The sequence below is a fragment of the Betta splendens genome, chromosome 19 (genome assembly GCF_900634795.4).
Source record: "Betta splendens chromosome 19, fBetSpl5.4, whole genome shotgun sequence".
NCBI classification, from domain to species: domain Eukaryota; kingdom Metazoa; phylum Chordata; class Actinopteri; order Anabantiformes; family Osphronemidae; genus Betta; species Betta splendens.
Window position 1 is genome coordinate 7737628 of NC_040898.2, and position 27633 is coordinate 7765260.

At 49.2% G+C, this 27633-nt stretch overlaps 2 protein-coding genes across 11 annotated transcripts in view; both read left to right on the forward strand.

Annotated features, from left to right (window-relative positions):
* LOC114858710 (NACHT, LRR and PYD domains-containing protein 12-like) overlaps positions 1 to 27633 on the forward strand; it is a 351989-nt gene that overhangs the window by 321399 nt on the left and 2957 nt on the right. The gene's annotated exons all lie outside the window — the stretch shown is intronic.
* Positions 14931 to 27633, forward strand: part of LOC114846394 (NACHT, LRR and PYD domains-containing protein 12-like) — an 89491-nt gene continuing 76788 nt past the window's right edge. Inside the window, exon 1 of one of the 3 annotated variants that reach the window (XM_055504713.1) lies at positions 14931 to 15384. The gene's annotated coding sequence lies outside the window, so the exon portion shown is untranslated. The remainder of the gene's footprint in view (positions 15385 to 27633) is intronic. The other 2 variants (XM_055504714.1, XM_055504715.1) reach the window with 2 other exon arrangements.

The following is a 27633-nucleotide window of genomic DNA, read 5'->3' on the forward strand; positions in this document are numbered from 1 at the left end:
ATCTGAAGTGTGGGTGTGTGAAGCAATGTAAATAATATTCCATTTTATTTTTCAGGACATGAAGAAATGACAGAAACCTTTTAATAAAAGTGATTCTGACGAATCGTGTGTCTTAAGCGTCTTCCATCTCTGTGGTCTGCTTGGTTCACTACTGGATCCTCTTGTTCATCTTCAGCAGGACAAGAGGGTGGCTCTGCTCGTATCGTGGTAATGTTGTAAATAACAACACAAGAAGTTATAATGACACATGTCCTCTCTGGACTGACCCTGAGGTCACGTAGATGCTGAAACCTCGCCTTCAGGATGCCTGTGGTCATCTCCACCTTGGCCCGTGTTCTGCTGTGGGCCTGGTTGTGATCCAGGCTCAGGTTCAGGGTAGGGTGTCATCAAATAGGGCAGACAAGGGAACCCTCTGTCTACCAGCAAGCAGCCATTGTAGTGTCCCGTAATGATAGAAATGTGTAAAACAATAAAACTATACAGTAAAACACAACACACCCTGTTGAAACGTGTGACATAGTGATGACTCCCTGAAGATTTTGGAATCATGCACTGACCTTAATTACTGGGGTTTAACATTAGTGATAAGATGGGTTGCATCACATATTACCTAGTTAATGGAAACAGTAATGAGTTTAATGGTTTTAAAACCAAAAGATTCTGGACAGTAAAATAACAGTTACCTGCACATTGATACTGTGAAATGACTTCCTACTAACATAGTCTCCCTCATTGACTGAAGGAGCTTTAATAGGAATGTGGGTGCCATCGATGCACCCAATCATGTTTGGAAACCCTGAAATTGAACGTAATATGGAACGTGTGTGTGTGCTTTCCTGCTCCAGAGCAGGTTATGTTCACAGACTAAGTTGCTATGGTTACAAACATACCCTGGAAGTTACATCCGTTTTTGGAACCGAAAGCTGAGGTTAATCACTAACATACCCTCAAACTTACCTGGATATGTCACATAACCCGCTTTATGGAACACACCCCAAAACTATCGTGTATCGTATATAATGATAATTATCGCATATCTGGCAACACTAGTGAAAGTTAAACTTTTTTTCTTCCTTAATATCTGGTGCTCTGCTCATATATTATTATATAGGTAGTTCTGGTCATGTTAAGGTGCAGTGACTGTTCCGCAACCCTTGTAGTTTGGCAGGGTCGTTGTCTGGGGAGCATCTGGGATAGTCTCCAGGAAACAGAGATTTACATTTACATTTAGCAGTAAAGTTGATCATTGCTTATGGGATAAATACAGAGAGTAGATGGGTTCATGTGTGTCCTCAGTTACTGGGGTTAGAGAGATTGCTTAAACTGGGTTCACAGAGTCTGGTGTTGCCTAACAATGTTTATTTGAGCTGTTCTTCAGGAAACATTCAAAATGTCACGCCGACCTGGGAAAGGAACTAGGAGGTTGATGGTGGGCCAGATGGATCCGGGAGCTGGATAGATAACACGGCCCAGCGCCAGGACTTTCCGAGTAGCCGAGAAAAACATCTACACGTCCTTATTTGGACATGTGGAAAGATCTTAGGTAGTGGTTAAAAGCAGGCCTTCACAGGCTGGGGTTTTCAGAGCGCTTCGCAGAGGGTCCGCTGGTAGCACACAGCTGACCTTTTCCGCCCTCTCAGTTCTCTCTGCAGAGGAACAAGCAGGTGAATTCGGTCTCTGCCTCTCTTGCTATTACTCTTTTGTAATCATTACCTGATTGTAATAATTGTCATATATAATAAACCTGTATGCTATTGATTTAAAGTTGAGTCAATGTGAAATCTCTGCCGTGGTTGAAGCAACGAAAATACACGACAGATTTTGGCGTCACTCCAGCAGGCAGGGAAGAGGCGAGTCTGGAGCCGACAGGTGCCCGACTGCACTCAGCCGGAGACGACTCGTCGCTGGTGGCCACAGGTGATATGCGCTTAAGCTCTTACATGACGATTCTCTGTGTTGGGGGCAGTGTGGGCAAATGTTGGTTACATTAAAAAATTCTAAGTTCTGATTCGGCTGTTTCTAGGAAATTATCTGTGTGGGAATAAGCAGAGAGCGGCAGTGGAGAATTTGCTTGTATAATTTGCTGTATATAAATATAACTAATCAACTGCTTTATTTGTGTTCTGTGCTGTGCTTTTATTGTGGGGACAAAAATGACGTGGCCTATTGACCTCTAAACGTTGACTTAAATGTTAACTTAAGGCAGGAGAAGGAGAGGGAGACGAGGATGGTCTCTGCTCAATCAGCCAGCGTGGCTCAGCCCCCACCTACACCACCAGGAATGGCCACACCTCAGGTGATGTACATTCTACCAGGAGGTTGGACAAGACGACCTCCTATGAGGAGAGGAGGGTTCCCAGCATGCAAAGGGAGAGGAACAGGGGGCAGCCACAGAGGAAGCGTGAGATGCTACAGCTGTTGGAAGACTGGTCACGTAAGAAGCCACTGCTTTGATTGGCCCAGAGGCACGTTCAGCCTGAACTCACGAGGAGTGCCTAGGCCGAAGGGGTCCGCTGATCAATGTGGAGGCCCCTCAGCTGGTTACTAGAGAGGACCAGACACCTGCAGGATTCATGAACTTTGTTGATGGGCTCCATCAAAAGCCAAAAAGCCAGAGGCCTCTGAATCTGTGACTTCACCTTGCTGCACACCTACTTTGAGACTTAGACAAATATCTAAAATTTGGAAATAAAATAAACAAGTCGGGCTGGGGAAAATGACTTAGTCCTTAAACCTGCCAAAAGATTCAAAAATTAAAAATATGCCAATTTTACTAGGCAAGGGAAAGACAAAGGTATAGAGAATATTTCAAGATAAAGTTCCCAATTCAATCACTCTGCTGACAGATGCTCCATCTGATGCTCAGTGGTTGACGGTGTTAAAAACAATGTGAATGTGAAGTATGTGGATGAAGAGACTGTGTGCACCAGACTTTGAAACATGCCTCATTCCATCTCTCCAACTAACACTAACAGTTGTCTCATGATATTGGTAAAGACTCATTCACATTATTGATTTGAAGAGGTAAGAAAGTTTCACTAGACAAGCCTCAACACTGTAGGAAGTGCCTCCCACATACCATTAAGTGAGTGAAGTACCTGAGGAGGTCAATCAGCTAAAGAGGGAATTTGAGGAGAGTCTAAATGTTTCCCTCATACAGTAAACAGCACGGTAATCCCTACAGTATGTAAGCTAGTATAACGCATCATGCTCTCATGTGTTACAGAAAACATCAACCTTGACTAAAACCAGACGTGCCTTTCACTGCTACTGTGCCAGTTCTCCAATAGATAGAAAAACCAAACCGTTCAGAACAACAAGATGTAACTGTTGCAACAATGCGTAGCCTTCTATAGTACTGTATTGTAATGCTATGGATTGTGGCGCTGCAAGCAGCTACAGTTCACTACACTACACTTAGAATTTGCACACTACGTCTACTGTTTAAGTGGGGATGCAGTTTTAATGATCACTTGACATGTTTTGATGAGGTTCCACTTAGTTCTTATCCTCACTATGTTACAAACTCGCCCCGTGGGTTCCGAACTGGCGGGGCTTGACGGAACCCTGGGGCAGGAGAGGGGATGCGGTGGAGAGAAACAACAGCCGCACCCGCTCCAAGCGGGGAGAACTACGGCTCTCACGGAGCCGGGAGGAGAACGCGCTCACACTGAGCGGAGGCTTCAGGCACCACGGCCGACGTGCTTCCAGCACACAGCTCTGTGTGTAATCCCTCACACAGACACCTGGCCGCAACCGGCAGACCAGGTCGCAGGGAACACAGGAGAGGGAAGACCCCAAATGCACGACCCAACACAGAAGGTACAATTAACATAAAAAGGTTTATTTAAATATAACAAAAACTCACTGCACAGCAGGACTCTGTTCAACACAAAAGGAAGAACTAAAATTCACTGCAATGCAATGCAGGTAAACGTTATTAATAACCTAAACTCACAAACCTTAAGTGATGAGACTGGACATCAAAAGAAACAAAGGAACTCCACTCCATAAACTCTCCTCTCTTTAACGTAACTTGGTGTAGCTCACTGGCTACAACCTCGTACACACCAACAACTGTGTGAAACAAAAGACATCCCTCTCTGTGTAATTAGTTGACCCACCCAACAGGTGGGTCAACTAATTACACAGAAAATCTAAACTCAACACAGACCCACACCCAAAACCCAAGGAGCACCTCTAGCGGCGCGGAGGCAGACTGTCACACACTATCATTAACATATTCCAACAGAGCCTTAAAGAGACATTTAGCAAATGTGTAAACCAGGTTTCAGTGTATTTTTTCTTTCCATCCTTTTGCTAAACAGTTAACATAGATGTCATCAGTCTGCAGGCCTTAAACAAATGTGACAGGACTGTGGTGTTCTTTAGAGCACGGAAGGAGGAGGTCGGGGGAAGAGACTGAGTATCAACAGTGACTGTGTTTTATCCTCCAATAGGTTTGACTATGTGGGTTTACATGGAATTTATTTAAAAAATACTTCTGGTATCATCCACAGCCGTTATGTTGTCACTAGATATTTACAGGGGGAAAGTGTAATTAAAAGTAATTAATTGATGCAGCAATGATTGTGGGGTCATTTGTTTTATTGCTCTGTGCAGGGTCAACAGGTTGTGTTATTGTCTAATGTGTCATTTCTGATAGTTTGTGAGGATGCCGCTTATTTAGTCTTTATGTTAATTTCGTCATAGAGTTACATAATTCATGCACGTACAGCACATCCTGATGTAAGAACGACATCGCATTTCTACATTGCAGTGATTTTGTGTTCATAATGAGATTAGTTCGTGTTGATGTTGTAGTTATTAAGGTCTAATTGTTTTTGTTCTTTCTATTGACATCGTCCCTAATTCTACTCAGTTTTATTCAGGGTTTGATGATGATCCCCGGTACGGATAAATACGTAAGTGTAAGAAAAAAATATTTTTAAGGGTTTTGATAGTGTTCTTTTATCCATACATCTTTATTTAGTGATTTAATCGGCAAATTCAACAGACTGTTATCAGTCTATTGAGGGGGGAAAAGTGTATTGTAAAAAATGTTTTGATTATTTCTTTATGTCGGTCCTTAGTAACTGGGGAACTTGTGTGTGTGTGGCGTCTGCTGTGAGAATGGACGATTCTGTTTCTGTTGTGTTTTATCCTAAGTTGGTGAACTTAATCCATAGGGGAAAGGTTATGTTTGAGTTGCACAAAATTTGATTTGGTATATATTGTAAATAGCTTGCACTACAGAGGAGTATGAACTCACAGCGGGACTCATAGTGGAGTGGGAGGTCATAATTTCTTTGTTTTTTTTTCCATTTCCTTCAAATACAAAGGCAATTGTTAGATTTTATGATTCTTTCAATAATTCATAAAACTCACCTTTAACTATACACTCACCTCCAGCTTTTGTTTGAGAATTTCAATATCTAGATCTGTCTTTTCAATCTGGCGGTCCAAGTGTAACATTTCCTTGAGATTTAGTTTATACAACTCCTTAACAGCTCATGACAATCTTCAGCAAAGGAAAGAGAAACAGCAGAGTGAGCTCCATCTGAGAAGACGTGCTCTGATACAGACACTGGTTGAAACAACAGGAGAGACTTCAGACGTGATTGGCCCAATAGAGCTGCATGCGGGGATCCAGGAAAGGTCTGTCATGGCTGTGGTCAGGAGGGGCATTGGAAGAACAACTGGCCCTTGCTAGGTCAGGCTTCACCCACTCAGTGTCACAGTCCAGGTCATTTAGCCACTGCACTCAATCATTTCCGGTTTTATTTTGTACCACTTCCTGTTCAGTGCCCATGTTTTCAGTTCCAGCTTTACCTCCGGTTTTAGTTTGACACACCTGTGCCCTGTTACTAATTACTCACCTGCTAACTATCCAGCCATCATCTTCACTCGGTATTTAAGCAGCACCCCTCAGCCCTGCACCTCGCCAGATTGTCTTTGTGTATTAATCAGCAATCCAGCGTTATCCTCATGATCGTGAACCTGTGTATGACCTCGCTTCTCCTGACCCAGATTCCCGTCTCATCTCTGATCCTGCCGTGCCGTGAGTTTGACCCTAGCCTGCCTTGACCACCGCTTGTCTAAACCCTGTCTGTGCTGAACCTGCCTGATCTGTGTACCGACCCTTGCCTGCCTGACCACGAGCGTGAATAAACCCCGTTGTTCACTGAGCCTTGTCTCCGCTGTGCGTGTGGGTCCGCTGCCTTGAGCCCGTGACAGTACAATCTGGCCACACTCGGGACCCAGCCTGCGTCCTTGCATCGGTTTAAAGGGGCTGCAAGGGATCTTGTTTTGGTGTACTCAGACAACGCAAAGCGTCGCTATGGTGTTTACCTGCTCGAGGCTGCCGGAGGACCTCCGCTGGTGCTTCGGGGAGCTCGCGAGGAATTACGCGGAAGCCCCCAGTCTGAAGGCGCGGCTCCGCGTAATAAAACAGGCGATCGCTATCCTGGAGGAGGAATTTTGGTGGCTTGACTACCCGGAAGTGCAGACGCTTTTTGAGAAACTCCAGGCAGTACGGAGGGATCTGGCACGCGCTCTGCGCGCGGCGCCCGCCGGCGTCTCATCAGCTGTTCCGGCTGCACCGGAAAGCGTTCCTGTCGCTGCTCAGTCAAGCCAAGCTCACGTTCCTGTCGCTGCTCAGTCAAGCCAAGCTCACGTTCCTGTCGCTGCTCAGTCGAACCAAGCTCACGTTCCTGCCGTCGCTCAGTCGAACCAAGCTCACGTTCCTGCCGTCGCTCAGTCGAACCAAGCTCACGTTCCTGCCGTCGCTCAGTCGAACCAAGCTCACGTTCCTGCCGTCGCTCAGTCGAACCAAGCTCACGTTCCTGTCGCTGCTCAGTCTAGTCAAGCCCATGCCCACGTTACCGCCATAGTTCCCCAGTCCAATCCAGTCCGTGCCGTGGATCCAGCCCCTGCCTCAGCCCTGGCGGTTGAGGAGGTGAAGTCCACAGCTAGTCGTCGGAGGTCCAGACGGCGTCGACGACAGCCGGATTCCCCTGTCCAGGCTCCAGAGGACTCGGTCACAGAAATCAAGCGGCCCTCTCCGCCAGCAGAGGGCACTCCCGCTCCATCATACGACATGCCCACCTCCATCGCAGGCATCCCGGACAGCATCTTCCTGCGGATCCGTGCCCAATGCGCCCCTCCGGTCCTGTTCCTGTTTGCACACTGGCTGAACTCCGCTGAGGCAGAGACCGACCCGGTAAGCAAGGAGCGTCACTTCCGTGAGGCCGCCCTGCTCATCGCCCGGAAGCCTGCGCTGCGCGAGGCCCTGGGTTTCATTGAACCCCCATCAGAGCCTGCACCCGTTCCTGCATCAGAGCCTGCACCCGTTCCTGCATCAGAGTCTGCACCCGTTCCTGCATCAGAGCCTGCACCCGTTCCTGCATCAGAGCCTGCACCCGTTCCTGCATCAGAGCCTGCACCCGTTCCTGCATCAGAGCCTGCACCCGTTCCTGCATCAGAGCCTGCACCCGTTCCTGCATCAGAGCCTGCACCCGTTCCTGGCATCAGAGCCTGCACCCGTTCCTGCATCAGAGCCTGCACCCGTTCCTGCATCAGAGCCTGCACCCGTTCCTGCATCAGAGCCTGCACCCGTTCCTGCATCAGAGCCTGCACCCGTTCCTGCATCAGAGCCTGCACTGGCCCCAGCGTCTAAGTCTGCATCACTGGCCCCAGCGTCTAAGTCTGCATCACTGGCCCCAGCGTCTAAGTCTGCATCACTGGCCCCAGCGTCTAAGTCTGCATCACTGGCCCCAGCGTCTAAGTCTGCATCACTGGCCCCAGCGTCTAAGTCTGCATCACTGGCCCCAGCGTCTAAGTCTGCACCACCGGCCCCAGCGTCTCTGGCTGCACCACCGGCGGCAGCAACTCCCGCCCACGCCTCACCTCAGCCATGCCAAGCTCCAGCTCACGCCTCACCTCAGCCATGCCAAGCTCCAGCCCAGCCTGCAGCAGCTCGAGCCTCAGCCCAGCCTGCAGCAGCTCGAGCCTCAGCCCAGCCTGCTCAAGCTCGAGCCTCAGCCCAGCCTGCTCAAGCTCGAGCCTCAGCCCAGCCTGCTCAAGCTCGAGCCTCAGCCCAGCCTGCTCAAGCTCAAGCCTCAGCCCAGCCTGCTCAAGCTCAAGCCTCAGCCCAGCCTGCTCAAGCTCAAGCCTCAGCCCAGCCTGCTCAAGCTCAAGCCTCGGCTCCGCCACGCCAAATTCAAGCCCCATCTTTACGCCAGCTAGCAGGCACCTCTGGCCAGCCACACCAGGTCTCAGTTCCTGTTCCCGTTCCTGTCAGCCATATTGAGGCCGTTCCTGTTCCTGTCGGTCATATCGAGGCCGTTCCTGTTCCTGTCGGTCATATCGAGGCCGTTCCTGTTCCTGTCGGTCATATCGAGGCCGTTCCTGTTCCTGTTCCTGTCGGCCATATTGAGGCCGCCCCTGTTCCTGTCGGCTCCTCAGAGGAGGACACCGTTCTAGTTCCTGTCGGCCAAGTAGAGGCCGTTCTAGTCCCAGTTCCTGTCGGCTCCTCAGAGGAGGACGCCGTTCTAGTTCCTGTCGGCCAAGTAGAGGCCGTTCTAGTCCCAGTTCCTGTCGGCTCCTCAGAGGAGGACGCCGTTCTAGTTCCTGTCGGCCAAGTAGAGGCCGTTCTAGTCCCAGTTCCTGTCGGCTCCTCAGAGGAGGACGCCGTTCTAGTTCCTGTCGGCCAAGTAGAGGCCGTTCTAGTCCCAGTTCCTGTCGGCTCCTCAGAGGAGGACGCCGTTCTAGTTCCTGTCGGCCAAGTAGAGGTCGTTCTAGTCCCAGTTCCTGTCGGCTCCTCTGAGGAGGACGCCGTTCTAGTCCCAGCTCCTGTCGGCTCCCCTGAGGAGGACGCCGTTCTAGTCCCAGCTCCTGTCGGCTCCCCTGAGGAGGACGCCGTTCTAGTTCCTGCCACTGTCTGCCCCTCGGAGGCCGCAGCCCCCGACGATCCCCAGGAGGGGGTCGTCCCGGCCGCAGCGTCTGCCGCAGTGTCTGTTCCAGCTCCGTCTCCGGCCGACCTCCCGGAGGAGGTCGGTCCAGCTCCGTCTCCGGCCGACCTCCCGGAGGAGGTGGTCGGTCCGCTCCTGGTTCATGTGTTTTTTGAGCCAATGTGTGCAGGTGCTGCCCCTGGAGGTCCGGTCCCGGGCACGCTCGCCTCAGCTCCTGGTGGTCCGGACACGTTCGCCTCAGCTCCTGGTGGTCCGGACACGTTCGCCTCAGCTCCTGGTGGTCCGGACACGCTCGCCTCAGCTCCTGGTGGTCCGGACACGCTCGCCTCAGCTGCTGGGGGTCCGGCCCCGGACACGCTCGTCTCAGCTCCTGGGGGTCCGGTCCCGGACACGCTCGTCTCAGCTCCCGGGGGTCCGGTCCCGGACACGCTCGTCTCTGCTCCTGGGGGTCCGGTCCCGGACACGCTCGTCTCTGCTCCTGGGGGTCCGGTCCCGGACACGCTCGTCTCTGCGCCTGGGGGTCCGGTCCCGGACACGTTCGTCTCCGCTCCTGGGGGTCCGGTTCCGGACACGTTCGTCTCCGCTCCTGGAGGCCCGGGGCCGGCTACGTCGGCGTCGGTTCCTGGTGGCCCGGCTCCGGCCCCTTCTCCACGTCTGTCTTCGCCTCTGGTTCCTGCCTCGTCTCCACGTCCGTCTTCGCCTCTGGTTCCTGCCTCGTCTCCACGTCCGTCTTCGCCTCTGGTTCCTGCCTCGTCTCCACGTCCGTCTTCGCCTCTGGTTCCTGCCTCGTCTCCACGTCCGTCTTCGCCTCTGGTCCCTGCCTCGTCTCCACGTCCGTCTTTGCCTCTGGTCCCTGCCTCGTCCCCACGTCCGTCTTCGCCTCTGGTCCCTGCCTCGTCTCCACGTCGGTCCTCGTCTCTGGTCCCAGCCTCGTCACCACGTCGGTCCTCGTCTCTGGTCCCAGCCTCGCCTCCACGTCTGCCCCTGGTTCCGGCTTTGTCTCCACGCCTGTCTTCGTCGCTGTTCCCGGCTTCCCGCCAGCTTTCGCCTCGCCTGCCCGACGGAGGGCCAGGTCCTTGGCGAATCCTGTGGCAGGGATGGCGCTGCCTCCTGCGTCGTCGGCCACCTCGGCTGGCCGGTTCCGGAGGCGACCACCTACCTGGAGGTCGCTGTTTCCTGCGTCGACGATGGCGCGGGCTCTGGCACTGCCGGCCGCCGCGTCTTCTCAGCCCCCTGGAGCACCCCCGGTCTGGAGAGCACCGGCGCATGCGTTTGGCCACTGGAGGCAGCATGTTCCGACGCCGGCCTCCTAGGACTCCAGCCTTGCCCTCGGGCACAAGATGTGCCGTCTCGGCCTGGCGGCTGCACGGCCGTGACTCTCCTCGTCACCACCCCCCTTGAGGGATTGCCTGAACTCTGTTACCATCCATCATGGACTCATTATTCATGGACTCACCTCATAGACTTGGTTCTGTTCTCTGCCACTCATTTCTTGTGTCTTCATTCTCATGTGTGTTCTAGTCCGTCGCCCCTCCTGCTTAGCTGTGTTTTCCTTTTTTTTCTTGGTTTTCTGTTGGTCGTCTGGGAATCCGCCCTAGACGGGGGGGTTCTGTCACAGTCCAGGTCATTTAGCCACTGCACTCAATCATTTCCGGTTTTATTTTGTACCACTTCCTGTTCAGTGCCCATGTTTTCAGTTCCAGCTTTACCTCCGGTTTTAGTTTGACACACCTGTGCCCTGTTACTAATTACTCACCTGCTAACTATCCAGCCATCATCTTCACTCGGTATTTAAGCAGCACCCCTCAGCCCTGCACCTCGCCAGATTGTCTTTGTGTATTAATCAGCAATCCAGCGTTATCCTCATGATCGTGAACCTGTGTATGACCTCGCTTCTCCTGACCCAGCGTGAATAAACCCTGTTGTTCACTGAGCCTTGTCTCCGCTGTGCGTGTGGGTCCGCTGCCTTGAGCCCGTGACAGTGGCCAGATTGTACTGTCACGGGCTCAAGGCAGCGGACCCACACGCACAGCGGAGACAAGGCTCAGTGAACAACAGGGTTTATTCACGCTCGTGGTCAGGCAGGCAAGGGTCGGTACACAGATCAGGCAGGTTCAGCACAGACAGGGTTTAGACAAGCGGTGGTCAAGGCAGGCTAGGGTCAAACTCACGGCACGGCAGGATCAGAGATGAGACGGGAATCTGGGTCAGGAGAAGCGAGGTCATACACAGGTTCACGATCATGAGGATAACGCTGGATTGCTGATTAATACACAAAGACAATCTGGCGAGGTGCAGGGCTGAGGGGTGCTGCTTAAATACCGAGTGAAGATGATGGCTGGATAGTTAGCAGGTGAGTAATTAGTAACAGGGCACAGGTGTGTCAAACTAAAACCGGAGGGTAAAGCTGGAACTGAAAACATGGGCACTGAACAGGAAGTGGTACAAAATAAAACCGGAAATGATTGAGTGCAGTGGCTAAATGACCTGGACTGTGACACTCAGGTGCTCACATCAGGCTGATGGCTGGGGAAGGAAGGTGGTGATGGTTCCTTTTCACGTGACGTAGAAGACGGTATCGCACACACACACACACACACACACACACACACACACACACACACACACACACACACACACACACACACACACACACACACACACACAATAAAGAAAGAATTCATGCTCATGCTTATCTGCATGCAATGAAGAATCGCTTTTTGCTTAGAACATCCCACAGAGTGATTTTAAAATGATGACAAACAGCTAAATGACAACTGCTGCATGACTTTGTAGAAAAAAGAATAAAACAGACTATAGGAAGACTGAAACAGACTCAAACAGACTATTAGAGAGAAGTAATAATAATGACTGTACGTACCAGACTATTAAAGAAAAACTTACTCTTTCACTGTCTTGTGCAACATCTGACAGCAAGACACCTTGAGATTTATTTTTGCTTTGAAACTTATGCCCAGTTAAATTCTTAGGAAGAGATCTCATGTGTAGTTTAGGTATTTGATTGATTTCCACTCCAGACGGAGTGCAGGTTACATCTACAGACATTCTAAATATTCCCTCTTTTTTTTAGTGTTAACTTCAGCTCAGCTGTACTCTTATCATTGGCCCCCATGTGATATGACCTCCAGAGACGCATCTGACCTGTCCTGTACAGCACATGTGTCTTCAGGTCCTGATATGAGGTTTGAAGAGTTATGATTTCACACACACACACACACACACACACACACACACTGACAAACTGACCTCAACTTCCCTCTTTTGTGATGAACACAGGTCTGCGCTTGCGATTTCTTTTACTAACAAACAAAAATATTTTTGATTTGTATTCTACAGTTGGGACGTGGGTCCTTTCATGAACAGATGTCAACGGGGTGGAGACTAGTGAACGACTTCCAACCCCATGTGACGTATTCACCTACTTTGCATGTTTTTGAAAACTTTTTTTATTCTGCCCGTAATGCCCAACAAACAGTGAACTCACACACAGACATGGTGTACAGTAGGTTTGATCAGAGGATGTGAACCAGTGGTCATCACACCTCAATCTGACCACAGACCATGTAAACAACAACACCCTTTTAAAGGAAGCTATAGATAGTGTTACTGCAGACACCACTAAGCTACTAAATGCTACTAAATAGCTGTCTAAATTACAGTTTGTTCAGACAAAGGTTATTTTCTGGGTCATTGTAATTACAGCTGATGGCAAATCCATCTCACCCAACAGAGTTGAAGCAATTTGAAACCTGTCTAAACCGCGCACGTATAAACAGCTTATCTTTTCTAGGTTTTTGTTCTTATTGTATGAACTTCATTCCTAACTTTACTGTCTTTGAGGCCCCACTCAGGGTTCTGATGCAGACGTCTTCATCGTCCACTTCTTGTCTCACGTGGACGAACAAGCATTCACTGATCTTAAGCTTGCTCTTTAGTCTGCTCCTACTTTGGGTCTTCCTGATCTGACCCTGCGCGACCTCCGAAATCAGGTTGTATGACTTCTGTAGCCTATTTTCCTGCCAAGCTTCATCCAGCTGCTGCTGAACATCCACGATGTCTATGAGCAGTGGCTGCAGCAAAAAAGCTGTGTGTTTAACCCAACTACTCTTCTTCAGGCCCTGACGATGGCGAGCCTCAGACTGTGTTGATGGCTCCGCCTCTAGAACCTGCTTGGGACCAATGTCAGGTTGGGTTTGCAGTCTGCACTCCTCATGCCGTCTTGAAGTCTGGCTCTTTGCTAAGACACTACTCTGCTCAGGCTGCAGAGTTGATCGTATTGACTGAAGCTAGTAAACTAGCAGAAGGAGAGTCTGTTACCATCTACACAGACTCCACAGATGCTTTTCGTACTTTGGTGCTCTGTGGAAGCATAGGAAGCTTTTAAAGTCTCATTGCAAACCTATCTCACATCATGATAAGTTTGCTGCTTTCTTTGACGTTATTCTGTTACCTACAACTAATGCTGTTTGTAACTGTCTGACTCACACCATCAGTGAGGACTTTGTTTCTGCCAACATGCAGCTGCACACGCTGCTGCGAAAGAACCCCTCCCTCTCCTCATCCTTGTTCCCTCTCTTGATGCACTCACTACCCTCTCCTTCCTCATCTCCCTGTGCTTTAAACATTTTCTACCTCACAGGAACGCAGACTCTGGGTGACGAATGGTTCCACCTGTAGCCATGGAGTCTGGTTTAGACCTGATGACAAGCCGTGCCGTCCAAACACCTTTTCCCCATAATTCAGATTTCCCAACAGGTGAAAACAGGCGACAGGACCATCACACCATCCAACCAGGGCACTGGGAGATCGTTAAGGAGTTCAGGAGGAAGCACTGGGACTCAAAACGGTGGCGAGGCCCCTTCCAGGTCCTTCTGACGACCCACACGGCTGTGAAGATCGCAGAAAGAGCGACTTGGATCCACTCCATCTACTGCAGGAAGGTCCCGGATCCAAAAGATGATCCTCCGTCTACACCGCACGAAAAACCCACCAGAGGTGAGGAGACGTGAGAAGGACGACCCTCACTGTGCTCACACACGCACTGAGGCGAGGCTGCGTTGACCGTTCAGCTAAAGGTGTGAGCCAAGCGCCGCCTGAAGCTGCGCCGGTGAATCACACTATCAGACCATACATCTACACACACGCTCCTGAGAAAACACACACACGAGCAGCCTTGAGTTGCCGACGCTGGACGACGTGTAGACTCTTCACATCACGGGGAGTGACAGTGACTCAGACGACATTGGGAGGAAACCTGGCGGTGATAACGAACCCCAAGTGTCTCAGTGATCAGCTGATCACAACCTGAAGAACTCCAACGAACTGTCAATACTTCAACACACAGGTTGGAAACAATCTAACGCTACTGTTCAACAGGACGAAGCTGATTGAGACATCAATGTTTTGACACCTGTTTTGTTAGACTTCATTTTCTGTTTCTCTGATTATTGCCTTGATCATATGATGTTTCTATATGATGTTTCTATGTAATTTTACACACTATTTTTGATTGAGAAAATTTCATAACAACACTGAGTTCAAATTTCCTAAAGTTGATTTGGTGTTTAATTTGCTCACAGTCACTTTATTCACTGCTACAATTAACTTTTATCCTTCATCTGCAGATGATAATTGCTAAGGACAACACAAGCAGCAAATTAAATTAATACAATTAAAGATCCAAAAGCATGAAAACTATCTTAAAGTTATATGAAACAGAACCCCACCGGAAAATGTGTCTTTATTACAGTACAATCGATGGCGTTTCATTAATGTTACACGTGATGGCATGAAGGGCATGTCTGAACAATTGGCTCCTACATCCCGCACACAGGGTCCAGAGTGACCTCTGCTGCCTTCTCCACCTGTACAAAATCCATGAAGACACTTTCTCACAGCTCATTGAACTCATAATGTGTATTTACTTATAGTATAATCCTTTATTTTACAGTATCAATACCCTGCTCAACTCTTTATCTGATACTGTAACTGATGTAAACATGAAATAGTGGAACAGCCAGACAAACGCTTGGTTGAAAATCCTTGTTCTTTGCTCTGATTGAACATAAAACAGCATATTTTAGGTAAATAAGATAACGTTGACTTGAACATTACAGTTTCATTAAATTAGTCCCAGCAGCAGCTAAGTTACTAAGAACAGAATATAACATGTTGGAAACGTCTGATAGTTTGGATCTCTGTCATCCTGTAGCGTTGCTGCTTCCATGCCATATAAACAGAGAGGGGGCGGAGCCTCAGTGATCACGTGATCCAGGAGCGAACCCGAACCCAAACCGAACCGTCTCCAGTGAGTTCTCCATTTTGCGAGAACAGAGCAGAAGGAGAAAAAGTTATATAAACACCAGAAGGAAGAGGAATAAACGTTGAGGAGGTGAGTGTTTAACAACATTACTGTTACTGCGTCTGTTTGTTAATGTAAAGAAAGAAGAGACACGATCCACTTCTGTCAAACGAACACTGACAAGAACTGGATGTGAGGGGTTCGTGTTCAGGCTCTGGTTGTTGTTTGTCACTGCGGTCAAATGAACCGTCGATATGGTTGAAGTGCGCGATTCGTGGGATACTTACGGTAACAGTGTTGCGAGAAGCACCGAGAGACTGACTAGTGAACAAGGGACATGATATTAGAGCTAACGTCCTAACAAAAAATACTGTAAACTGCAAAATATCAGAAATTATGGAATTTACTGTGTATGTTTGGAGATATTCACTGATGAAATGTATAAAAACACAACTGGCCTCTATTCTAAAACTTGCCTTTGAATGAAATGAGTTCCTCAAATTATTAGAACACTGTTCCTTTACATTACTACCTAGTACTTCATTGACTACTAATACAGCAAATATCATACTGTTTTACTGCATCATCTTGGAATAATCCTTTACCAAAACATTATTACAACACTGTTCCTTCGTCGTAAAACTATTGACTGAACGCTTTTTCAGAAGATGAGTGTTTGTGTGGAGGAAGAGGATGGAGCAGAGTCTCCAGGATCCAGATGTGTGTCTATGAAGAATGACTGGTCCAGATGTGTGTCTATGAAGAGTGACTGGTCCAGATTGGAGCCTCCATTATTCAGTCCTGAACCTGGAGCCTCAGACACAAAGTAAGAACTGATCCAAACTCACTGATATGAATCTTTGTTAGTTTATTCTATGATCTTATAAACTGACTGCATGAATTAACAGCATGTTCATGTTCTTCTGATGTAGGTGTTACATCAAGTAGGTGTTTTTCTATTAGGTCCCATCAGAGACAAGGATCTGCTGGACCTGGACCTGGACCCAGCTGTGTGTCCTTCAAGAGCGACTGGTCAAAGGATAATTACATTGATTTCAAAGACCAACCTGTATCAGAGTCACAGTGAGTTGTTGTTACTTTGAATCATTCTGAACAATCTGATGTAAACTGTGAAGGAGAAGCTTTCTTCACTCTGATCATTGATCAAATCTCCATCCAGCAGTAGCTAAAGCTCTGATCCGGTAGAGGGTCTCAGGGGCTGCTCCTCTTCTAATGAAGTGCTGATGTCAAAGGAAGCAGCTGATCATTTCTGATCAAATCTGTTTATTGACGTCTCTACATGAAGGTTTTGGTCAAATGTCTTGAAGCTTCTTCACTTGAAGGAGTAAATTGAAGTTACTACTGGAGACTTTAGTTCTGATGTTGATGCAGTGGAGATGACTGTTTGTCCCCAGTGTCGGCACCACAGCTGTGGTCCAACAATGAATGAATGTAGGAAGTAGTTAAATGTTCCTAGTTCAACATATTCTCGCTGGGAACTGCCCAGTACAACCAGTCTGATCCCAGCAGACTCCTTGTTCCAACACTTCAGCCTTGTTTAGTGAGGGAGGAGGAGATATATGTTGTTCAGAGCTGAGACTGAAGCTACTGACTGACAGTAAACCTTCACCACTACAGGGAGTCTCTGACTCACTGCTCACATCCAACATCACTTCATGGACCTTTACCTTGTGTGTGTCTCTGTGTGGACTCATTCTTCATGGTTCCTCCACAGAGTGGACCAGCAGAGCTCAGAGGTTCCCGGTGCTCAGTCTGTCCAGCAGCACCAAACACACCTGGACTCCATATTTATGGTCTGTACATGTACAACTACTACTGTTCATCTGTTGTGTTCAATCATCTTCATGCTGCACTTTTTAGGCCAGTGGATTGTCAGTGTGTCCAACATGGATCTGATGTTTGGCTCCATGGATTATGTTGGGTCTGAAAATACCACAACAGCACTGATACACACAGAGACGAGAACAATATAGCACACTGAGAGCCAACCAGAGATTTTACTTGTCCAAGGGGAGCTCGCCTGAGATCTTAGCGTTGTAAGCGCTTCACTCAGAGACCAACCAACTCCAACGAACTTCCCCAAAGCACAGCATTTTATTGAAGCTTGTACACCCCTTCATCATCACATCATCACATCATTGCTGAACATGCAGAAACACACACATTAGGCATAGCAGTACTCCTACAACCCCCCTTGTGGTTTTGAACCCCTACGCCTGCGTATGAGCACAGAGCAAATGGCAAATGTGACAAAATTGTTCTTCGTACATGACAATACTTGAAAACCTGTGGTTAGAAGTCTGTGCACCTGTAAATGGGGTTATAAGGCACAGCAAATGCAAACCATAAATGGAAAATGTGAAAAGGTAAATAATACATATGAATGATTAGATGAATATAATAAATGAGATGAATAATAGATGAAAATATATTTTCTCCAACAGTTTTAGTTGGATCAGGTCATTCATTTAGTTTCTGTTCCAGCTGCTGGAGGAAAACATTATCACGTTTGTGAAGAAGGAGCTGAAGAAGATCCAGAAGGATCTAAGTCCAGATTATCCAGAATGCTTAGAGAGTCAGAGGGAGGATGAGGAGGAGTTGGATGGTTATGATGAAGAGCAGAGGAGGAGCAGCAGAGACGCGTTTCTGAAAATCACAGTGAACTTCCTGAGGAGGATGAAGCAGGAGGAGCTGGCTGACTGTCTGCAGAGTAAGAGGATTTATCTCAACATTTAACATGAGGGACACAATCACACATTTACTGATGTGTTGGAGGTTAAGTTGGTTAAATGTGGATCAGAATTTAATAATCAGATACAGCAAAGTTCTTCTCTTCACTAGTTCTAGTGTTTCAGGCGGTTTCATTATGTTCATTAACACAAAGACTTAAATCAATGAACCAGATATTTGTTGACCCCCTTAGACTTTGTCTTCTTTATGTTTTGTTGGACCCAGATCTGATGGTTCCAGTACCAGAGCCACGGTTCATTACATATTACCAGCAGATGCTTCAATCAAACCTCCAAGACCAGTTTGTGTGTGTGAAACCAGGCTGGTCAGAAGTCGACCAACGTCTGGATGACATCTACACAGAGCTGTACATCACAGCTGGGCCGGATTCACACATCAACACACAGCATGAGGTCCAACAGCTTGAGACGACACAGCAGAAGCAAAGATCAGCAGAGGAGCCAGTGAAGCCCAGTGACCTGTTCAAACATCCCCCTGGTAAATACAGACGCATCAGAACAGTGTTGACCAATGGAATCGCTGGAATTGGAAAAACAGTCCTAGTGAACAGGTTTGTGTTGGACTGGACCCAACAAAGGTCCAATCAAGACGTGCATCTGATTTTCCCCTTCACCTTCCGTCAGCTGAATCCACTGAAGGGACAGAAGTTCAGTTTGTCAGACCTCATTCATGAATGTATCCCAGAAACTGAGTCCATCAGCCTGGAGGCTCTGAATTACATCTTTACACATCTACAGTCATCAGCAAACAGCAACTATGACAAGAGCAGGTTCAAACTTCTGTTTGTGTTTGATGGACTGGACGAGAGTCGCCTCCAACTGGACTGTAGCACCAGTAAGAAGGAGACGGGTCAATGTGACGTCACAGAGTCCACCTCAGTGGATGTGCTGCTGACAAACCTCATCAGAGGAAAACTACTACGCTCTGCTCGCATCTGGATCACCACACGACTTGCAGCAGCCAATCAGATTCATGGAGACTTTGTTGAGGTGGTGACGGAGGTCAGAGGGTTCACTGACCCACAGAAGGAGGAGTTCTTCAGGAAGAGATTCACAGATGAGGAGCAGAGCAACACAATCATGTCCCACATCAAGACGTCAAGAAGCCTCCACATCATGTGCCACATCCCAGTCTTCTGCTGGATCACTGCTACAGTTCTGGAGGATCTGCTGGAAACCAGAGAGGGAGGAGAGCTGCCCAAGACCCTGACGGAGATGTACGCAGAGTTCCTGGGGTTTCAGATGGATCGGACTAAAGACAAGTACGGACCAGAACAGAGCAGCAACTACATCAAGTCATTGGCTAAACTGGCTTTTAATCAGCTGCTAAAGGGAAACTTGATCTTCTATGAGGAAGATCTGAAAGAGAGCAGCATCAATGTCAGTGGAGCCTCAGTGTGTTCAGGAGTGTTCACAGAGATCTTTAAACAGGAGCGAGGGAGGAAAGCCAAGGACAAGATGTTCAGCTTTGTTCATCTGAGTGTTCAGGAGTTTCTGGCTGCTGTTCACGTGATGCTCTGTTACAACAATGGGAAGATGGAGGAACTGGAGATCTTCCTAAAAGACTCCAAACACACAGAATCTATTTTTAAAAAAATAAAACAGTTGTTTGTTTATCCTTCAACTCACTCATCTCTGGATCTTGTCCTGAGTAGAACCATGTTTAGATCCCTCCAGAGTCCAAGTGGCCACCTGGACCTGTTTGTTCGCTTCCTTCATGGCCTCTGTCTGGAGTCCAACCAGAGAATCTTAGGAGGTTTGCTGGGTCACACAGAGATCAGTCCAGAAACCATCCAGACAATCATCAACAACCTGAAGAAGATGAACAGTGATAGAATCTCTCCAGACAGAAGCATCAACATCTTCCACTGTCTGATGGAGATGAACGACCACTCAGTCCATCAACAGATCCAAGAGTTCCTGAAGTCAGAGAACAGATCAGAGAGACTCTCCTTGATCCAGTGCTCAGCTCTGGCCTACATGCTGCAGATGTCAGAGGAGGTTCTGGACGAGTTGGACCTGAACCAGTACAAGACATCAGACGAGGGACGATGGAGACTGATCCCAGCTGTGAGGAACTGCAGAAAGGCTCAGTAAGTCCAACGTTAATGTGATCATTAATATTCTAAAGCAACATGAAGCTGAAGCCACAATGTTAAAGAGAAACACTTCACACACAGAATATAAATGTTCAGAGTGAAAACATCAACTACTGGTTCCTAGAAAACGTCTTTGTTGAGGATCAGATCAAAGCAGCTGTAAAGTTAGTGAACATCAGGATCTTCTGTCTTTCTTTCCTTGATGGAGCTTTAAGTCGAATCCAACAGAGAAACTTTAGCTCTTAAGATTTTCTGCTAAAAGCTTTTGACAGTTGACATGTGGTCACAGCTAATGGGCGTTTCTTTCAGTGAATGAAGTAATGAAGTATCTATGATCTGTTTTTGGTTCTTCTTGTTCGGTCCAGACACACATTGGTTCTAATCTCTGGGATCTGGTGGAACCAACAGAGCTTCACACTTTGTGATGGATGAGACCAACTGAGCTACAGCTGCTTCAGCATCAACATTCATTAAGTCACTTCACATTTATAGACTTTATATTTTCTGTCATCACAGACTTTCTGGCTGTGGACTCACAGAGACTCACTGTAAAGTTGTGGCCTCTGCTCTGAAGTCCAACCCGTCACATCTGACACATCTGGATCTGAGTCACAACAACCTGCAGGACTCAGTGAAGGTTCTGTGTGCTGGACTGAAGAGTCATCACTGTCGACTGGAGACTCTGAGGTCAGTTTTTTTCCTGGTTCATGTTTTTCAGCTCGTCACTTCAAACGTCTCCACTTGAAACTGATAAAGAGACTCATATGTGCCAGAAACCTGCAGGAATGATTGACAGTTTGTTGTGACTATAAAGTCTATGAAGCTCATGAACAGAAGTTTGTGATGTCTTTTTCTTTTAATGTGACACAGCAGCAGAGACTCAGAGTAAATCGTGTCTCCACGTTTAAAGGATCTTTAAGGGCATCTGATTCGTCTCCATCAACAGGTGACACTTCAACCTGTGTGTGATGCGTCCTTTCGTACAATGATGTCACTTTGCAGAGACACAAGCAGGAAACTGTTGTGAGTCTCCTCCCAACCTCGGAGGGCGGCACTGAGTAACTGTTTCCTTCCGGGAACATCATTAACCTGGGGACTATTTAAGTGGAGGATGGAGACTCCTCCAGTTGTCAGTGTGTTATGGTGGACTCTCAGTTTGCATCTGGCTTCCTGAATGACGGTTGGTTTTGTGTTTAGTTTGGATCGTGAACAGCCCTCTTACTTCTAATTTGGCTACTCAGTGCAGCGCCCTATTGTGTCCTAGTTTTGTTTGGTAGTGACTTCTGTTTTGTATTATTCCTCTGCCTAGTTTGTTTGGCCCTGCTTCGCAGTGCGCCTCAGTTTAGTTTATGTACCTTTTGCCTACTCTGTAGTGAACCTTGGTTTTGTGTAGTATAATAAATATATCGTTTTGTATTCTGCCATCCTCGCCTGTTACTGCTTTTGGGTACTGTCCTGTCTGGTCTTGGTGTTTGTAACAGTACACACTGACCAAACATGGACCCAGCAGCAGGAGAGGAGGCCTGGCAGGTTCCGAGCCTGAGCAGTGCTCGTTTGTTACTAGACAGCCCACGCACTACAGCCCGAGCTGAGGCCTTGCGTACTCTGCGGGAGATCGGCAGTGAACCAGCGTCTTTAGAGACGATCCCGTCTTCCCAGGTTAGATTAGCCCCTCCCGACAAGTTTTACGGGGATGCCTCTCGTTGCCAGAGTTTCATTACCGCGTTGCGGCTAAAATTTAGAGTAGAAGCGGGGCTGTTCCGATCCGAAGGGGAGAAGGTGGCGTACTGCATCTCGCTGCTAGGAGGAAAAGCGCTAGAGTGGGGTGCGGCGGAATACGAGAACAACTCAGCCTGTGTCGCCACTTTCGAGGGATTCGCAGAGGAACTCACTTCCCTGTTTAACCCCGTCGCGCATCGCCGAGTGGCGGCAGCCAAACTGTTCCACCTGTTTCAAGGATGTTCCTCATTAACGGATCACGTGGTACAGTTCCGCACGCTGGCGGCCGGGTTGGATTGGAGACAAGAGACCTTGTGCGATCGTTTTTATGACGGTCTCGCGGAGGAGATCAAAGATGAGTTGGCGGGGCACGTACTTCCGGATAGACTGAGAGATCTTGTGGCGCTGGCGGTAGCGATCGGCCAGCGTTTCGCTCAACGCGAGGCGGAGCGGGGAGCGCTCCGTCGCAGCGTCAGCCGACTTCCATCGGCAGCCGGGTTTTCACACCACAGCGGAACCGGGCAGGTTCAGCCGTTCATTCCAGGAAGACGAGCGACGAGCGCAGGGGCCCAAGCTGCAGCTGACGCGGGGGAATTCCCTACGTCACGTCCACGTCATCCGTCCCCGCCCACCCGCCAGGTGCCGGGGGCTTCTCTCCAGGGCGCTCTCATGACAGAAAGGGAGGAGCCAATGGAGATCGGACGAGGTCACTTATCGACGGAGGAGAGACAGCGTCGTTTCAACTCCGGACTGTGTTTGTACTGTGGGGGTCCGGGTCATCGCGCTAACCAGTGCGCGTTAAACGGCAACGCTCGTCAGTCGGTGGAGAGGCGCTGACGAGCTTCACCGTGAATTTAATCTCCCTCTCCAAACCATTGTTTCCAGCCACTCTGTCAGGACCTCTGTCGGCGCGAGAGCTTCCTGTGTTTGTGGATTCCGGAGCTGAGGTAAGCTTCATAGACAGGCAATTTGCTCAGGAGCTGGGGCTCAGGCTGATTCCAGTACAGGACCCCGTGGTGGTCCAAGCGCTGGACAAACAGGTCATTCACCGCATCACCCATCGCACGGCGCCGGTGAGCTTGACTGTGTCGGGAAATCACAGGGAGGAACTTTCTCTCCATGTTTATGATTGTAAGGAGGTACCTTTTCTGCTGGGCATGCCGTGGTTACGGACACACAACCCACACATTGACTGGGCAGCGGGGAGAATTGTGGGGTGGAGTTCTTTCTGTTTGGCTAATTGTTTGCGGGCGGCGGGGCGGATCATTAAGGAGCCTGAGGTTGAAACTAATGCAGAGATCGACTTAACCCGGGTTCCTGCATGTTACCATGACGTGGGGGCCGTCTTTGATAAGGCTCGCGCTACTTCGCTTCCGCCTCATCGTCCATATGACTGTGCGATTGACCTCCTACCGGGTTCCACGCCGCCGAGGGGAAGAATCTTCTCACTGACTAAACCGGAGCGGGAGGCTATGGACCAGTACATCGCGGAGGCGCTTCGCACGGGGCTCATCCGTCCGTCGTCATCACCCGCGGGAGCGGGGTTCTTTTTTGTAGGGAAGAAGGATGGCGGTCTCCGTCCCTGCATAGACTATAGGGGCCTTAATAAGATTACTGTACGTAACCGCTATCCACTTCCCCTCATTGCATCCGCGTTTGAACTTTTAGAGGGTGCTACTATTTTTACTAAGTTGGACTTGCGTAACGCCTATCATCTTGTCCGAATAAGGGAGGGGGATGAGTGGAAGACGGCATTTAATACTCCCACGGGGCATTACGAGTATTTGGTCATGCCTTTTGGTTTGACAAACGCACCTGCGGTTTTTCAGGCCCTTGTAAATGATGTCCTGCGGGACATGGTCAACAGGTTTGTCTTTGTCTATTTAGATGATATTCTCATTTTTTCCAAAGACCCGCGACAACATGAGGTGCACGTGAGAGCAGTTTTGATGAGACTCTTGGAAAACCAGCTATTTGTGAAGGCTGAGAAATTTGAATTTCACACAGCTAAGACTTCGTTCTTAGGGTTTTGCTTGGAACCAGGGAAGCTGGCGATGGATCCAGGAAAAGTGGCGGCTGTGACAGATTGGCCGGAGCCGAGGGATCGTAAGCAGCTGCAGCGGTTTCTGGGGTTTGCCAATTTTTACAGGCGTTTCATAAGGAACTTCAGCAAGGTGGCGGCTCTTCTTCATGCCCTCACCTCATCGAAGGCTCCATTCGTTTGGTCGGCGACCGCGAAGGGAGCCTTTGAGCTACTGAAGTCCCGATTTACGTCTGCGCCCATCCTCTGTCTCCTTGATCCTCAGAGGCAATTCATAGTGGAGACGGATGCCTCCAGCACCGGAGTGGGGGCCGTACTGTCACAACGCAGCGAACAGGATGGTAAGGTGCATCCATGTGCATTCTTCTCACGCAAACTGAACTGCGCAGAGAGGAACTATGACGTAGGCAACCGGGAGCTGCTAGCAGTTAAGCTGGCGTTGGAGGAGTGGAGACATTGGTTGGAGGGGGCAGAACAACCTTTTATGGTTTGGACGGACCACAGGAACCTGGAATATATCAAGACGGCCAGGCGGCTTAACGCGAGACAGTCCAGGTGGGCTTTGTTTTTTGCTCGGTTCAATTTCACCCTATCGTATAGGCCCGGCTCCCAAAACGGGAAGCCAGATGCTCTGTCTCGGACGTTTGAGGAGGTCACAGAGGAGGAGCCGAGAGCAGAGGAGGACCGTATCCTGCGCCCGCTGACAGTGGCCGCGGTTACCTGGGACCTTGAGACGAGGGTGAGGTCCTACAAACACTCTGTGCCCATTCCTACTGGCTGTCCTCCTCGTTGCTTGTTTGTCCCGCCTCCTCTGCGCACCCAGGTTCTACGCTGGGGCCATGATTCGCGGCTGGCATGTCATCCGGGGGGGTCCCGGACGCTGGCGCTGGTCTTGCAGCGTTACTGGTGGCCTTCAATGAGACTGGACGTTCGACGTTATGTGGCAGCGTGCGGCGTGTGCGCGAGGAACAAGACGCCACATCGCGCACCCGCAGGGTTGTTGCGTCCACTGCCAGTGCCATACCGGCCGTGGTCACACATCTCGATTGACTTTGTGTCAGGTTTGCCACCGTCTGAGGGTAAGACCGTCATACTTACCATTGTGGATCGCTTCTCCAAGCTCATCCACCTCGTTCCTCTGACCAAGTTGCCCACGGCCAAGGAGACGGCGGAGCTACTAATTGTCCATGTGTTCCGTGTACATGGCATTCCAGAGGACATTCTGTCTGATCGCGGTCCGCAGTTTGTCGCTGCTGTTTGGCGGGATTTTTGTGCAGCGCTGGGTGTCTCCGCCAGCTTGTCGTCTGGTTTCCATCCTCAAACCAACGGACAGACGGAGCGCAAGAATCAGGACGTGGAGACTATGCTGCGGTGTATGTCGTCCACCAGGCCGGCGTCTTGGGTCCGGCAGCTTCCTTGGGTCGAATACGCTCACAATACTCTTCCTTCCCAGGTGCTGGGATGTTCCCCTTTTGAGGCTGGCTATGGCTATCAGCCCCCGTTGTTTCCTTCTCAGCAGGTCCAGGGGCTGGACGGGTCGGTGGGAGCCTTCATCCGGCGGTGCAAGGCGGTTTGGACCAGGACCCGCGACTTCCTTCTCCGGGGCCAGACGAGAGCGGCCATATGGGCTAACCGCCGTCGGTCCCCGGCTCCGGAGTATCGAGTAGGGGACAAGGTCTGGCTTTCCACCTCGAACCTGCACCTGAAGGGGGCTAAGCGGAAATTGGCACCCAGGTTCATTGGACCATTTGAGGTGACCAGGGTGGTCAACCCCGCGGCGATGAGACTGGCCCTCCCTCCCTCCCTGCGCGTTCATCCTGTCTTCCATGTATCCTGTTTGAAGCCGGTGGTAGACTGTGATCTAGCGCCCACCTCCGACCGCCCTCCGCCCGCCCGGGTGATCGACGGGGGTCTGGCTTATACGGTGCGGGAGCTGTTGCACTCCAGACGGCGAGGCAGGGGGCTCCAGTACCTGGTGGAGTGGGAGGGCTATGGCCCCGAACACCGGCAGTGGGTGGCGCAGAGGTTCATCTTGGACAAGGGTCTCATCAGGGACTTTCATCGGAACCATCCTGCGGAACCCTCCTAGGTCGCCGGGGGACGACCGTTGGGGGAGGGGCTCTGTTGTGAGTCTCCTCCCAACCTCGGAGGGCGGCACTGAGTAACTGTTTCCTTCCGGGAACATCATTAACCTGGGGACTATTTAAGTGGAGGATGGAGACTCCTCCAGTTGTCAGTGTGTTATGGTGGACTCTCAGTTTGCATCTGGCTTCCTGAATGACGGTTGGTTTTGTGTTTAGTTTGGATCGTGAACAGCCCTGTTACTTCTAATTTGGCTACTCAGTGCAGCGCCCTATTGTGTCCTAGTTTTGTTTGGTAGTGACTTCTGTTTTGTATTATTCCTCTGCCTAGTTTGTTTGGCCCTGCTTCGCAGTGCGCCTCAGTTTAGTTTATGTACCTTTTGCCTACTCTGTAGTGACCCTTGGTTTTGTGTAGTATAATAAATATATCGTTTTGTATTCTGCCATCCTCGCCTGTTACTGCTTTTGGGTTCTGTCCTGTCTGGTCTTGGTGTTTGTAACAGAAACAGGAGCATGAATATGAGGCTGCAGACATGTTGCTACAGAAGGTTCTAGGTTCAATGTAGAACCAGAGGAGAGAACATCCATCTGACTGGGATCAGTTCTAAAGATGAGTTACTTCATCAGTAATGGTCAGTTTGGAGTTTGATCCAAACATTAGTCTGAACATTTTCCCATCAGACGATACAGAATAGTTCAGATTTAGAGAGAAGACGATAAATGAAAGGAACCAGATGAAGTCTTTGTTCCAACACGTCTGGTTTTCTACTGGTTCCAGCAGCAGCTTGTGAATCAGTGCTGACATCAACAGGTGTATGAATGTTGTGCTGACATGTGGATGATGTGTAGAAGCTGAGATCATGACGACACAACAACACAAGCACAAAGTCACTCTGCTCATTTTAGACTAAACATCAGTGTCAGGACAAATCTGCCTCATTATTATTGCTTTGATCCACGTGTTTTTTTTTATTCAGATTGAGTCTCTGCAGTTTGTCAGAGATCAGCTGTGATTCTCTGGTCTCAGCTCTGAAATCCAACCTGTCACATCTAAAACAACTGGACCTGAGTAACAACAACCTGCAGGATTCAGGAGTGAAGCATCTGTGTGGTTTTCTGGAGAGTCGTCACTGTCGACTGGAGACTCTGAGGTCAGACTCCATGTTTTAGTTCTGTGTGAACTTATGTGAACTGTAGCAGGTTTATTATGAGGTCAAATCACCTTCAGGACTAATTACATTCAACTGTTCAATGACTGAAAGGAAGGAAGTAATTGAGACTGACTGAGACTAAATGAAGAATCTTATAATCGTAAGCAGCTACAGAAAATCTGCTTGGAGCAAATAGAAGAAGGAGAGAATCAGCAGCAGTTTCAGAACAGGACACACAGAACTAAATAGTTGAGTGAAGCTCATTAATGATCATCAAACACCACAGACAGTGGATGATGTTTGATTGGAGGAGGAGCAGAGAAGAGGAAATGAATCCTAGCAGCATCACAGAACCACCTGCAGCAGGAAGCACAGCTGTTCCAGAGGAGTGAAGAAGGTCAAAGGTCACTGACAGCTTGGATCCTATGGAGACACTTTGGTCCACACTAAAGCATGTGTGGAGTCAGCGCGTCTGTC